Below are 14,328 nucleotides of genomic sequence, written 5' to 3'. Positions count from 1 at the left end.
GAGCAGACACCAGAAACAACGGGAACTATGAACCTTCAAACTGCGAAAAGGAGACCCAAACACAGTAAGTTAAGCAAACTGAGAAGACAGAGAAATACTCAGCAGATGAAGGAGCCAAGTAAAAACCCACCAGACCAAAAAATTAAGAAGAAATAGGCAGTCTAACTGAAAAAGAATTCAGAGTAATGATAGTAAAGATGATCCAAGATCTTGGAAATAGAATGGAGAAAATACAAGAAACATTTAACAAGGAACTAGAAGAACTAAAGAGCAAACAAACAATGATGAACAACACAATAAATGAAATTAAAAATTCTATAGAAGGAATCAATAGCAGAATAAATGAGGTAGAACAATGAATAAGTGACCTGGAAGATAAAATAGTGGAAATAACTACCGCAGAGCAGAATAAAGAGAAAAGAATGAAAAGAATTGAGGACAGTCTCAGAGACCTCTGGGACAACATTAAACACACCAACATTCGAATTATAGGGGTCCCAGAAGAAGAAGACAAAAAGAAAAGGACTGAGAAAATAATTAAAGAGACTATAGTTGAAAACTTCCCTAATATGGGAAGGGAAAGTCCAGGAAGCACAGAGTACCATACAGCATAAATCCAAAGAGAAACACTCCAAGACACATATTAATCAAACTATTAAAAATTAAACACAAAGAAAAAATATTAAAAGCAGCAAGGGAAAAGCAACAAATAACATACAACAGAATCCTCATAAGGTTAACAGCTGATCTTTCAACAGAAACTCTGCAAGCCAGAAGGGAGTGGCCAGACATATTTAAAGTGATGAAAGGGAAAAACCTACAACCAAGATTACTCTACCTAGCAAGGATCTCATTCAGATTCGACACAGAAATGAAAACCTTTACAGACAAGCAAAAGCTAAGAGACTTCAGCACCACCAAACCAGCTTTACAACAAATGCTAAAGGAACTTCTATAGGCAGGAAACACAAGAGAAAGAAAAGACCTACAAAAACACACCCAAAGCAATTAAGAAAATGGTAATAGGAACATACATATCAAAAATTACCTTAAATGTAAATGGATTAAATGCTCCGACCAAAAGACATAGACTGGCTGAATGGATACAAAAACAAGACCCATATAGATGCTGTCTAAAGAGACCCACTTCAGACCTAGGGAAACATACAGACTGAAAGTGAGGGGATGGAAAGAGATATTCCATGCAAATGGAAATCAAAAGAGAGCTGGAGTAGCAATTCTCATATCAGACAAAATAGACTTTAAAATAATGACTATTATAAGAGACAAAGAAGGATACTACATAATCATCAAGGGATAAATCCAAAAAGAAGATATAACAATTGTAAAAATTTATGCACCCAATATAGCAGCACCTCAATACATAAGGCAAATGCTAACAGCCATAAAAGGGGATATCGACAGTAACACAATCATAGCAGGGGACTTTAACACCCCACTTTCACCAATGGACAGATCATCCAAAATGAAAATAAATAAGGAAACACAAGCTTTAAATGACACATTAAACAAGATGGACTTAATTAATATTTATAGGACATTCGATCCAAAAACAACAGAATACACTTTCTTCTCAAGTGCTCATGAAATATTCTCCAGGATAGATCATATCTTGGGTCACAACACAAGCCTTGGTAAATTTAAGAAAACTGAAGTAGTATCAAGTATCTTTTCCGACCACAACATTATGAGACTAGATACCAATTACAGGAAAAAAACTAAAATTTACAAACACATGGAGGCTAACCAATACACTACTAAATAACCAAGAGATCACCGAAGAAATCAAAGAGGAAATTAAAAAATACCTAGAAACAAATGACCATAAAAACACAATGACCTAAAACCTATGGGATGCAGGAAAAGCAGTTCTAAGAGGGAAATTTATAGCAATACGATCCTACCTCAAGGAACAAGAACAATCTCAAATAAACAGCCTAACCTTACACCTAAAGCAACTAGAGAAAGAAAAGCAAAAAACCCAAAGTCAGCATAAGGAAAGAAATCATAAAGATCAGATCAGGTAGATGGACCTAGAGTCTGTCATACAGAGTGAAGTAAGTCAGAAAGAGAAAAACAAATACTGTATGCTAACGCATATATTTGAAATCTAAAAAAAAAGGTTCTGAAGAACCTAGGGGCAGGACAGGAATAAAGATGCAGACGTACAGAATGGACTGGAGGACATGGGGAGGTGGAGGTGTAAGCTGGGACGAAGTGACAGAGTCCATGGACATATGTACCCTACCAAATGTAAAATAGATAGCTAGTGGGAAGCAGCTGCATTGCACAGGGAGATCAGCTCAGTGCTTTGTGACCACCTAGAGGGCTGGGATAGGGAGGATGGGAGGGAGATGCAAAGGGGAGGAGATATGGGAATATACGAATATGTATAGCTGATTCACTTTGTTATAAAGCAGAAATTAACACACCATTGTAAAGCAATTACACTCCAATAAAGATATTTTTTTAAAAAGGAAAGAAATGAAAAAGAAATGAAGGAAAGGATAGCAAAGATGAATAAAACTAAAACCTGGTTCTTTGAGAAGATAAAAAAAAATTGATAAACCATTAGCCAGACTCATCAGGAAAAAAAGGGAGAAGAATCAAATCAATAGATTTAGAAATGAAAACAGAGAAGTAACAACTGACACTGTAGAAATACAAAGGATCAAGAGAGATTACTACAAGTAACTCTATGACAATAAAATGGACAACCTGGAATAAATGGACAAATTCTTAACACAGCAAAACCTTCTTAGACTGAACCAGGAAGAAATAGAAAATATAAACAGACCAATCACAAGCACTGAAATTGAAACTGTGATTAAAAATCTTCCAACAAACAAAAGGCCAGGACCAGGTGGCTTCACAGGCAACTTCTATCAAACATTTAGAGAAGAGCTAACACCTATCCTTCTCAAACTCTTCCAAAATATAGCAGAGTGTGGAACACTCCCAAACTCATTCTACAAGGACACCTTCACCCTGATACCAAAACCACACAAAGATGTCACAAAGAAAGAAAACTACAGGCCAATATCACTGATGAACATAGATGCAAAAATCCTTAACAAAATACTAGCAAACAGAATCCAACCACACATTAAAAGGATCATACACCATGATCAAATGGGGTTAATCCCAGGAGTGCAAGGATTCTTCAATATATGCAAATCAATCAATGTGATAAACCATATTAACAAATTGAAGGATAAAAACCATATGATCATCTCAATAGAGGCAGAAAAAGCTTTCGACAAAATTCAACACCCATTTATGATAAAAATCCTCCAGAAAGTAGGCATAGAGGGAACTTACCTCAACATAATAAAGGCCATAGATGACAAACCCACAGTCAACATGGTTCTCAATGGTGAAAAACTGAAACCATTTCCTCTAAGGTCAGGAACAAGACAAGGATGTCCACTCTCACCACTATTATTCAACATAGTTTTAGAAGTTTTAGCCACACCAATCAGAGAAGAAAAAGAAATAAAAGGAATCCAAATCAGAAAAGAAGAAATAAAACTGTCACTGTTTGCAGATGACATGATATTATACATAAAGAATCCTACAGATGCTACCAGAAAACTGCTAGAGCTCAATGAATTTGGTAAAGTAGCAGGATACAAAATTAATGCACAGAAATCTCTTGCATTCCTAAACAGTAATGATGAAAAATCTGAAAGAGAAATTAAGGAAACACTCCTATTTACCACTGCAAAAAAAGAATAAAATACCTAGGAATAAACCTACATAAGGAGACAAAAGACCTGTATGCAGAAAACTATAAGACACTGATGAAAGGAATTAAAGATGATACAAACAGATGGAGAGATTATACCATGTTCTTGAAATAGAAGATTCAACATTGTGAAAATGATTATACTACCCAAAGCAATCTGCAGATTCAGTGCAATCCCTATCAAACAACCAATGGCATTTTTCACAGAAGGAGAACAAGATATTTCACAATTTGCATGGAAACATAAAAGACCCTGATTAGCCAAAGCGATCTTGAGAAAGAAAAATGGAGCTGGAGTAATCAGGCTCCCAGACTTCAGACAATATTACAAAGCTACAGTAATCAAGACAGTCTGATACTGGCGCAAAAACAAAAACGGGAACAGGATAGAAGGCCCAGAGATAAACCCACGCACATATGGTCACCTTATCTTTGATAAAGGAGGCAAGAATATACAATAGAGGAAAAACAGACTCTTTGTAAGTGGTGCTGGGAAAACTGGACAGCTACATGTAAAAGAATGAAATTAGAACACTCCCTAACACCATACACAAAAAAACTCAAAATGGATTAAAGACCTAAATGTAAGGCCAGACAGTATAAAACTCTTAGAGGTAAACATAGGCAGAGCACTCTATTACATAAATCACAGCAAGATCCTTTTTGACCCACCTTCTAGAGAAATGGAAATAAAACCAAAAATAACCAAATGGGACCTAATGAAACTTAAAAGCTTTTGCACAGCAAGGGAAACCATAAACAAGACCAAAAGACAGCCCTCAGAATGGGAGAAAATATTTGCAAATGAAGCAACTGACAAAGGATTAATCTCCATAATTTACAGGCAGCTCATGCAGCTTAATATCAAAAAAACAAACAACGTAACCCAGAAATGGGCAGAAGACCTAAATAGACATTTCTCCAAAGAAGATATACAGATTGCCTAATTGCCAAAAAACACATGACAGGATGCTCAACATCACTAATCGTTAGAGAAATGCAAATCCAAACTACAATGAGGTATCACCTCACACCAGTCGAAATGGCCATCATCAAAAAAATCTACAAACAATAAATGCTGGAGAGGGTGTGGAGAAAAGGGAGCCATCTTGCACTGTTGGTGGGAATATAAATTGATACAGCCACTATGGAGAACAGCATGGAGGTTCCTTAATAAACTAAAACTAGAACTACCATCCGACCAAGCAATCCCACTACTGAGCGTGTACCCTGAGAAAACCATAATTCAAAAAGAGTCATGTACCACAATGTTCATTGCAGCTCTATTTCCAATAGCTAGGATATGGAAGCAACCTAAGTGTCCATTGACAGTTGAATGGATAAAGAAGATGTGGCACATATATACAATGGAATATTACTCAGCCATAAAAATAAACAAAATTGAGTTATCTGTAGTGAGGTGGATGGACCTAGAATCTGTCATACAGAGTGAAGTAAGTCAGAAAGAGAAAATGAAATGCTGTATGCTAACACATATATATGGAATCTAAAAAAAATTGTTCTGAAGAACCTAGGTGCAGGACAGGAATAAAGATGCAGACATAGAGAATGGACTTGAGGACACAGGGAGGGGGAAGGGTAAGCTGGGACAAAATGAGAGAGTGGCATTGACATATATACACTACCAAATGTAAAATAGAGAGCTAGTGGGAATCAGCCACATAGCACAGGGAGATCAAAGAGGTACTTTGTGACCACCTAGATGGGTGGGATAGGGAGGGTGGGAGGGAGACGCAAGAGGGAGGAGATATGGGGATATATATATATGTATGGCTGATTCACTTTGTTATAAAGCGGAAACTAACACACCGTTGTAAAGCAATTACACTCCAATAAAGATGTTAATAAATAAATAAATAAAATTAAAAATGGGCAAAGGACCTGAACAGACATTTCTCAAAAGAAGACACACAAATGGTCAATAAGTATTTTAAAAAGTTCTCAACATCACTAATCTCATGGAAATTCAAATCAAAACCTCAATGAGATATCACCTCACACCTGTTAGAATGGCTGTCATCAAGAAGACAAAAGATAAGTGTTGTCAGGGATATGGAGAAAAGGAATCCTTGTACAGTAGGTGGGAATGTAAACTGGTGCAGACATCATGGAAAACAGTATGGAGGTTCCTCAATAAATTAAAAATAGAACTAACGAATGATCCAGGAAGCTTATTTCTGGGTATCTATCCAAAGGAATTGAAATCTGGATCTTAAAGAAATATCTCCACTCCCATATTTATTGTAGCATTATTCACAGTAGCCAAGATATAGAAACAAACTAAATGTCTTTCAACGAATGAATGGATAAAGAAAATGTGGTGTCTCTCTCTCTCTCTCTCTCTCTCTCTCTCTTCCCTCTCTCTCTCCCTCCCTCCCATGAAATATTATCCAATCTTAAAAAAGAAGACACCTGGAGAACATTATGCTAAGTGAAATAAACCATACACTGAAAGACAAGTCCTATATATCTCCCTCATACTTGGAATCTAAACTAGTCAAACTCATAGAAGCAGAGAGTAGAATGGTGGTTGCCAAAGGTTAGGATAGAGAGCGGAAAATGAGGAGATGTTGGGCAAGGGTACAAAGTTTCAGTTTTGCAAGATGAATGGGTGCTGGAGCTATAATATAGAGCATGGTAACAAGAATTAACAGTACTCTATTGTATTACTGAAATTTGCTAAGAGGATGGATCTTAAAACTTCTCAACACAGGAACACGCACACAAACCCACACTGGTAATTATGTAAAAGTGAAGGATATGTTATTTAGCTTGATTATCCTGATCTTTTTACAATGTATACATATATCAAAACATCACATTGTAGCCTTAAACATACATGATTTTTATATGTATCTCAATAAACTTGTTTAACATTTTAATTTATGGCTTTAAAATATTTAGACATATGGTATGTGGGCTTTCATTTGCACTCTTGACAGGGCCTGGGTAATATGAAGTGGGTCTCTTCTTGAAATCAAAGACATGTCTTATTCCTCCCTTGAATCATACATAAATGCCAAACACAAGACTCTGCCCAGGATAGGTGCCCTGTTTCCCCAAAATGTTTAATTAACAAATGTATCCTTGTTGAGTGAATTTATGGTGGGACCATCAGGTATTTTAGAGCTGGTAAGCCTTTTGACACCTCTAAATGACACTTGATATTTAGCCACCATCTAGTCCAGCCCTGAGTAATGTCACTGCATGCTCAGGCACCCTGACCAGAAAAGTACTTCTTTCTTCTTAACCACTTCCTTCCCCAATAGCTCAGGCACTCCTTCAGAACCCATCTCTTGGGGCTATCAGATTAAACTGAACAGGAAAACTGGTAGAAAGGTTAATGTGATTCATTCCACAACTTGGAATGGTTTAAATTCAGGGTCTAGTTGCTAATTTTAGTCCCAGGGTAGGATATTCAAAAAGTAGACTGTGTCTCTGTTTAAATAATCTTCCTTAATAATGATGTAAAGTCAAATAAATTAGTTTTAAAACGTCCTGGAGACAGGCAACATTTTTTTAAGCTTTTTGGCTTGTGTGTATGCCCACTCAGACTGGGTATAGACGAACATAGCCACATAAAGTTGCCAGTTTAGGAAAAAAGACCCATACAATTTGGGGTTTATTACAAAATATAAAAAATATGATATAGACCTCCCACCGAGTAGCTCTGAATTAACTAATTTTTACTTAGCCATCGTGGCACCTCTCTTTCTGTAACTCTTTTCGTGCATCTCCTCACCACCTCACTCCCACCATCCCTCATTCAGAAAAAAAGTTTTAAAATAAAATAATAATAACAATAAATTTGATTTAAAATATCTTAATCTGTTCTAATGCTTTAGCCCACATTCTTTATCTAGGTTCAACATACTATTGCCATCCTGGCACGTGGTACAGCATTCATTTTGCAATTATAATCCTTATTCAGTGAAGCTCCTTCGTACACATAGTTCCACGTATAACATCTTACCTTCTGAAGTAAATAAAAATATTCTCTGCAGGACTTCAACTCTCAGAATGGCTCTACTTTGGGGTTTCAACGGCCTTTCTGATTTCCAGCCCAGCACCTTGTATTAAGCAAGATGTGCTTTATAAGCCAATAAATAAGAATAATAATTGCCTCCATGTTTATCAACTCAGACTCTTTCAGGCTTGTCTTCATCATGCATTTTGCCACTTAAGGCAAAGTCAAGGACTTTCAGTTTGCTTGTATTTATCTATTGCCTGCCAAGTGATCCTCTGCTCTCAAACTCCCCAACCCCCCACAAAAGGAGTTTAAGTTATTCTTATTTGAGGCCTTTATTTGGTTCTTTCATATTTCTGAGGCTCACTTTTCATCCATAAAATTAAAAATAGAAGTGAAAGTCATCTTTGCTTTTATGATTAAACCCTCATTTCATTAAATTGGATTTCACTAGCAGGACTTAAAGGCATAACCTTCTGCTTAGTATCACCATCCTTTACCATTCCTGCAATCATTACTTCTGTGGCAGATGACTGTGGTTGGGCTTTTTTGTTGTTGTTGTTTTTAGTATATGTCCCTTATTGTTCTTTGGAAAGTGGCCATTATTAACATGGAGGTTCTTCCATATTTCCAAGTTTATGTTTGCCAGATGCTCTAGAATAAATGATTATTCAAAACATATTTGAATCCTTTTTGTTTTCTTTCATAGCTTAAGTTTTGTACCCAAAGACTAATAAACTGAAAACATCATTTTCTTCTTATACATTTAAAAACTAGTCACACGCATATGTAAGACTTTTTTTCTGTCTATATACAGTGCTAGAGGCATTAACTCCACATCTCTTGTAAAGTCCCCTGAGACTCAGAGAAGCAACTGTGAGGGGAATGGCCAAGCCACAGAAGTGCACCACGGGGTCCCTGTTCCTACCACCAGACTGGCAAGGCTAAAGGGCAAACTTGCACCAATGGTCAACCCAACATCCATTATACAACAAGTGTCATGATTTTACAGTAAAAAGAAGTTGTTTACTATGTAGATGCCTTGAAAAAGGAGGCATCTTTGGTCACTAAAGGTCTCTGTCTCTGGAAGAAAGTAAATGTAGGTTGTGGTAATATTTTTATTCATCAACAAGCTTTATTGTTATCATAAATGCTGCTACTATTACCACTCTCTACTTAGCAAGTGCCGGTAACTTTCACAAAATCATAGCCAGAGAAGTACGAATGAGAAAACCTCCTAGCCAGTGGGCCTCAGTAGGAGTCAGAGAAGATCATAGGTAGTTGTAGGCCCTGAGTACAGTCTGAAAGTCCAAATAAACTCCCAAAAGGTAAGGTAACCTGTGTTTGCAGTCAGGATAGCAACAAGGGGCTAAGGGAGATAGAATCATAGTTCACCCATCAGGGAAGCCATATTCAGAAACAGGGCCAGGAACTCAAAGACAAGTGAGATGCTTACACAGAAGTGAAAATTACAGCAGAGTTAACATTTGGAATTGCTTATTAGAGTTCCCAAAGCAAGTATGGCTCCTGGGGCAAGCTAAAGAAAGGCACACAAACCAATGGAAACATGGAGAGGGATGTTTCTGTTTTACACGCACACATATCCCTCTTGAGTAAAGCAGACTCCCTCCCTTGATCTTGATTCCCAGATTCCATGCATCTTAGCAGAGCCAAGAGGAACTGGCAAAGAGCCTGGAGTTGGAGAGGGTATGTGAAGTTTAAAAACATATACATCGTTAAAAATCATTAAACATGTTGGTAACCCAAAGTGAATTCATACACAACCACAAAATTTGGCCTCTGACAGGTTAAACCACTTGGGCCTTCAGTCCTTATTGGTGTTGAAACTAGGGCTGGGCTCTGTCTGCTGCCCAAGTTCACATGGACCCGCAGTGAAGAGCAGCAACCAGCATTCTGCACAAGCGGGAGTCTAACTTTAAGACAATTTTTCTCCAGGAGAAGTTCTTTGCACCTTGCTCCTTCTGCCTTACAAATCATGCTAGTTGGCAGCAGTAAAGTAGAAACCCACAGCTCTTGAGTTTGCCCTTGACAGAGCACATTGTAGAATGCTAAAACAGTAAAGGATTTTCCATAATCACAATGTAATTCAAAGTTGAATTGAGTAATCTTTGGTTTCAGAACAAGAAAAATAGCATTTAAGATGGCAAGAAAATATTTTTTTCTTAGGGAGTTAATGTAAAAGCAGATATGGGATTTTATATTAGAAAGTGGGAGCAAGAATGAAAGTACTTACCTTCTTTTAACATGAGGTAACGTATTGGGTTGTCCAACAATTCGTGTGGGTTTTTCTGTAAAATCCTTTGGGAAAACCCGAACGAACTTTTTGGCCAAAACAATAAAATCAAATTCTGTTGATTTTTTAAAATGTAGCCTTAAATAGAAATATAGTAGCATGTACAAATAAACCCGGAATAGATAAAAGTATATTTTAACATATTTCTAATCTTAAGAAAAAGTATGCAGAATATGGCTGGCTTAAGTTTTTACTTAATAGGTAAAAAACATTATCCAAATCTTTCCTTTTCAAAGAACAGCGCATAGACTTGTGTACACAAAGGTTTTGAAGCACTGATCTGAATTAACCATTCACCAAAGGCTTATCAAGTAGGCTTATAGAAAGTCATCCTTTCCTCCAGCACCACATATAAACTTGCAAGCAAAGTAAAAATCATGTTTGCTCTGCAAATACAACTTCAAAATGAGTTCCCTAATACCCTCTTCAAACATTCAGGAGCCACCACCTATTTCTTTACTTTTCCACTTTTTTCTCTGAGATACTTCCTAGGATAAATACCTTCCCTTTTTGCATGGATTGTTTTGCCTGTGACTTTGGAAGACTGAATAACAGCTATGAAAGATAATAGAAAGGAGTAATACTGATAGATTTATTGGAAAGAAAAATAAGTGAAAGACAAGGCAGAAATACAAAAAAGCAAAAATAGCATGAACGAGAAAAACAAATATCTGTGTATTTTTTTATGTTGAAAATAGATTTATTATTTATCTAAATATAAAAAAACTGTGTATTTTATTTATATTGAAAATAGATTTGTTCATCTAAATATAAAAAGAATGCATGCTAATAGTCTCTCATAGTTTTGCTAACTAAAAATTGTAAATTCTCAAATAATACAAAAAAGTAGTAGTGTTCAGAAACATCATCATGAAGGGAGAAACTTCTTTTGTTCTTTCAGTGGCCCAGCATCCACTTACCCATCTCCAGATAATTATCCCACCAGTTTTCTTTAACTGAGATTCTTCCTCTCTCCCCATGTCCCATCTGACTCTTAGGCCCCATGCTATAGGTATTATCCTATATCACCTATGGATATGGTGGAGATATGGTGGAACGTGTGACAGAGCACACAGGCCTAAGTCAATTAGAATCTCACATTCTCTAGATCACAGTGTTTGTTTGGGTATAAGCACACATCCTAAGTTAACCAGCCAGGCCCAATGAACCTAGAGCTTTCAACTGAGTAATTAGAAGACTTTCTTTCATGCCAGTGCTGATATGGAGAGGAGGAAAGGCAAAAACTGTGGCAGCCTCCTTGTCCCCATGAGGGGAGATATTGTTCTGAAGATAAAACCACCACAGAGGAGGAAGGGCAGAAACGTGGAAACAGAGGGAAAAACTGGCTCTTCCTGCTGACCCTGTCTGAAGCCCTGAAAAAGATGTGCCTAGAAGCAAACCAGGACTCTATACTTTTCAGCTATCTGAGCCAAAAATAGATTGGATTGCTTAAATTAGATTTGACTGAGATTCTGTCACTTGTATTCAAGGGAAATATAACTAACACATGTTTGTATACTTCTATGCATACATCTGCATAGGTGGATCTTATTATTTATAATTTCATTTTCAGTTTATTCTTTACCTATTATTTTTAACCTGCTATTCTCAACCAAAACAAATGTCATTAACATCTTTCTGAATAATTAAATTCAGATCTATATTGTTATTTTTATGATGTTCTATAATTTGTACTATAATTTATTGAATCAGTGTCATACTGAGAGACATTTACAGATTGTTTATACACATTAAAGAAGAACCTCATATATACTAATTTAACCTACACAATGATCTCCTTGGGATAAATTTCTAGAAGTAGGGTTGTTAGGCCAAAGGTATCTAATTTAAGATATTATACACACTCCTACACTACTTTAGAGAAATCTGTAGAATTACATTTACACCAATAAGACCTGGACAATTCAGTGTTCCCTACAGTCACATAAACATCTGCTAATTTCATGAGCAAAAAATAATATATGTAATTTCTTTTCCATTTCTCTACTAGTGAGAGTGACTATTTTCCACACATTTGTCAGCCCTTGCATTTCTCCTTTTGTGAACCACCTATTACATTTTTACCCATATTTCTGTTACAGTGTTTGACTGCCTCATTGGTATGCTAGAGCTCTTTATATATTAAGTGTATTAACTCTTTCTCATATATTTCCCAGGTTGTATTTTGTTTTTGATTTAATTTAAAGACATTTCATGGTGGAGAAATTTTACATTATTAGGTAACCAAATTTATCAAAATTTAATTATGGATCTTTTATTACTTATATTGCTTAGAAAGATTGTTGCATTCTAAGACTATAAAATTACTCACCCATATTTTCTTCTAGTAGTTTCTGGTTTCTTTCCATTCTTTATCTTTTTTTATATACATTTAAATCTTTGATCCACCTAGAAGTTATTTTACCATAAGGGATTCAGCTTTCTTTTCCCCAAATGTCTAGCCAGTAATCCCAATGTTATATACCAGAAATTCTATTCATCATCTCACCAATATGAAATGCCATCTTTATCATATATTTAATTACCACATATCCTTGGGTCTATTTCTGGCTGCTTTATTATGTTTCATTTCAGACTGTTTCTGCCTCCTGTAGCAGTTTTGTGTTAGATATTGTAAATCATAAATTTTAATATCTAGTAGGATAAGTATTCTTACAATTCTTTTTTTATCCTTCCAAATTGTCTTAGCTTTTTATTTATCTATTTTTTAAATTAATTTTAGAATAGTTCAAAAGCTTCTAAAGAAATAGTACTTCACAAGTCAGAAAGAGAAAAACAAATACTGTATGCTAACACATATATATGGAATCTAAAAAAAAAAAAGGTTCTGAAGAACCTAGGGGCAGGACAGGAATAAAGACGCAGACATAGGGCTTCCCTGGTGGTGCAGTGGTTGAGAGTCCGCCTGCTGATGCAGGGGACACGGGTTCGTGCCCCGGTCTGGGAAGATCCCACATGCCATGGAGTGGCTAGGCCCATGAGCCATGGCCACTGAGCCTGTGCCTCCAGAGCCTGTGTTCCGCCACAGGAGAGGCCACAGCAGTGAGAGGCCTGCGTACCCCCCCCCAAAAAAAAGATGCAGACATAGATAATGGACTTGAGGACATGGGGAGGGGGAAGGGTAAGCAGGGATGAAGTGACAGAGTGGCATGGACATGTATACACTACCAAATGTAAAATAGATAGCTAGTGGGAAGCAGCCACATAGCACAGGGAGATCAGCTTGGTGCTTTGTGACCACCTAGAGGGGTGGGATAAGGAGGGTGGCAGGGAGTCGCAAGAGGAAGGGGATATGGGGATATATGTATACATATAGCTGATTCTCTTTGTTGTACAGCAGAAGCTAACACAATAAAGATATTTTAAAAAAAAGAAAAAAACGAAATAGTACTTCAATATTGAATAAAACTACATGAATATTATTATTTTGAGGAAAGTGAATAAAATTATAGTAAAATATTAAGTATTGGTAACCAAAAACATGGCACCTATTTTCATTTATTAAATTATAATTTAGTGTCCTTTAGAATATTTTATTTTTCTTTTATATACCTGCAAAATATTTCTTGATCAGTTTATTCAAATATATTTTTTATTTTATGTTTTTATTACTATTTTCAATACTCTACTTATCTTTTTTGCCAAATTTGGATTATTATAAAGAATATCTTATTATTTATAGTTTTTGGGAGACTTAAAACAATATTTTAAAGTCAGGAATAGGTCCTGAATTTAATCAAATATTTTTAGCATCTATTGTGATTTGACTGATTGAAAGAAATCAATGTATTTGCCAGTACTGAATTGGATACATTCTTGGAGTTAATCTCACTCAGTTATATTGTATTACTCTTTTGATGTACTCCTAAATTCTCTCTGCTAATATACCATTCACAGCTTTTGTGAGGAAAGAGAGAGGGGAAAAGACAGAGGGAAGAGAGAGAGAGAAGAGAATCTGTTCAATGTTACTGTCACACATATGCTAGTGTCATAAAACAATATGAAGAGAATTCCTTATTTTGTGTTGCTCTGGAACAAATTCAAATCACGGAGTAATCTGGCTCTTGGAAGAATGAAAATAATTTCCAAAGGTACCTTCTGTGTCAGAAGCATTTTGGAAAACTTTAACAACATTCACAATTTCTTGCACAATTTGTAGCCTATTTCTTCTTGAGAAAAAAAATGAAGTTTTAGAAGTTATTAGTATAAAATTGTGCAAAACATTTTCTTATGATG

This window comes from Delphinapterus leucas, chromosome 3 (genome assembly GCF_059928025.1).
Source record: "Delphinapterus leucas isolate spDelLeu-1000000601 "Yukka" chromosome 3, BTC_Dleu_Yukka2, whole genome shotgun sequence".
Taxonomy (NCBI): domain Eukaryota; kingdom Metazoa; phylum Chordata; class Mammalia; order Artiodactyla; family Monodontidae; genus Delphinapterus; species Delphinapterus leucas.
Note: the sequence above shows the minus strand (reverse complement) of the source record.